The following is a 2,500-nucleotide window of genomic DNA, read 5'->3' as shown; positions in this document are numbered from 1 at the left end:
AGTTCTATTGAAACCGATCAAAGAGCATGACGAAGAATGGCGGCAGCCGGAGAACCGACTGCGAGTTATCCTCTCAAAAGTTTGTGATGGGATTGGTTCTCTGATAATGCTCTTAAGAACACCTGAGACCACGTTGTCATGAATGGCACATCATATTAAATAATGTCTCTAAGTATGTTTTTGCATTATACTTTTTTTTTTTTTTTTCATTCTATGTTTTATTGTAACCCAGCCACTGGGGGCACAAGCCAGTGCAACTTGGTGCCGGTCCCAAGCCCGGATAAATGGGGAGGGTTGCGTCAGGAAGGGCATCCGGCGTAAAACTCTGACCAATACTACTATGCGGATCACAAATGAGAGCACCATACCGGATCGGTCGCGGCCCGGGTGAACGACCGCCTACAGCTCTGTGTCCCAGCAGGGGGCCGGTGGACAGTACGTGACTGTTGGGAGAAGGAGGAGGAGAAGAGGTGGCGAACGTGTACAGAGGAAGCATGAAAGAAGGAAGGACAGAAAAGCAGAGATCAGAGTTGGGTCCTTAAATGTTGGCACCATGACTGGTAAAGGGAGAGAACTGGCCGACATGATGGAGAGATATTCTCTGTGTACAGGAAACTGAGGCTGATTGAAGGAGGTTATAAGTTGTTCTATCATGGGATAGATGGAAGGAAAAACGGTATTGGGGTAATAGTTAAGGAAAAGTATATCAACAGCATACTGGAAGTGAAGAGGGTATCAGATAGAGCAATGAACCTGAAGATGGATGTAGAAGGGATCCAAATAAATGTGATCAGTGCATATGCCCCACAGGTGGGGTGCGAGATGGAGGAAAAGGAGTTCTGGAGCGAAGTGGAAGAAATGACACAGAACATCCCCAGAGAGGAGAGCGTTATTAGTGGAGCAGACTTCAATGGTCATATTGGAGAAGGAAATAATGGGGACGAGGAGGTGATAGGCAAATATGGCGTGGGAGAGAGGAATGCAGAGGGGCAGATGATTATTGAGTGGGCAAAAAGGATGGAGATGGCACTAGTGAATACATATTTTAATAAGAGGGAAGAGCACAGAGTTACACACAAGTGTGGAGGTAGGAGTACGCAGATAGACTTTATAATATGTAGGAGATGTAACTTGAGAGGGTTTAGTGATTGTCGTTCCCGGGGAGAGTGTAACAAGGCAGCATAGGGTGTTAGTTGGGATGTTAAATCTGAAAGTGAAGGCAACCAGGAAAATGAGGGCGGAACCTAGGATCAAATGGTGGAAACTAAAGGAGGAGGAGTATAGTATAGCATTTGTACAGGAAGTAAGCCAAGTCTTTGCAGGGAGGGAAGAGATCAGGTGGGAGGAAATCTCAGAAACTGTAGCTGAAAAAGCCAAATGTGTACTTGGGTTGACATCAGGACGAAGAAAAGAATACAAGGAAACCTGGTGGTGGAATGAGAAAGTGCAAGATAGTATAAAAAAGAAACAGGCAAAACAGAACTGGCACAGACTTGGGGATGAAGAAAGCCATCAGGAATACAAAGAGTTGTGTAGGATACCAAAGAGAGAAGTAGCAAAAACGAAGGAAAATACATATAAACAGTTATATGAGAAGTTAGATACAAGGGAAGGAGATAAAGACCTATACAGACTAGCCAGACAGAGGGAGAGAGATAGGAGGGATACACAGCATGTTAAGATGATGATGGATGCAGACGAAAATATACTGACGAGAGAAGAAAGTTTGTTACACAGACGAGAGGAATACTTTGAGGACCTCATGAATATTGAAAATGAAAGGGAAAGAAGGTTAGAAGTGATGAAGGGGCTAAATCAGGATGTACCAAGGATCAGCAGAGAAGAGGAGAGGAAGGCCTTGGAGAAGATGAAGGGGGGCAAAGCAGTAGGCCCGGATAAGATACCAGTGGAAGCATGAAAACAGGGAGAGAGTCAGTCTCGTCCTAAGAGGACTAATCACCCGATGATGTAATGACAATCATTAAAAGATACATGATCAGTTCATGAAAAAAATGACCATACAACATGATCAATTGTGCATGCTGAATAATTCCACCACCTTTGATATTAATTGTTTAATTACCATGATGATGAATATCTCTAAATCATGAGGGAGTATATTGTGATTACAGTTCTATGTATCAGATGTCTTGACGCATTATGATTATCAATCTATCTTCAGGTTGGAGCGATGAACCTCAGATTGCAATGATTGTTTCCCTGTACCTGAATCATCATGAATACACACATTCTAATTGAATTAACAAAAGCCGTGGCAATAAGTGCATGCGATTGACCCAACAAATCAGTATGCAGAAAGAGAGAGATAGATAGATAGATAGATAGAGAGAGAGAGAGAGAGACGCATATGTAAGCAGATGCATTAAAAAAATTTATTTATTTATTTCAAAACGTATAGTAAAGCTAATGGACAATAATAGGAGCTGTTTTAATATTTCCTTTGCAGTTAACAGTTGAAATTCACTCGATATGAATAAAG

This window comes from Penaeus japonicus, unplaced genomic scaffold (assembly GCF_977035675.1).
Source record: "Penaeus japonicus unplaced genomic scaffold, GWHDUDI00000001_assembly GWHDUDI00000017, whole genome shotgun sequence".
NCBI classification, from domain to species: domain Eukaryota; kingdom Metazoa; phylum Arthropoda; class Malacostraca; order Decapoda; family Penaeidae; genus Penaeus; species Penaeus japonicus.
The sequence above is the reverse complement of the archived record's forward strand: the minus strand, read 5'-3'. Positions refer to the sequence as shown.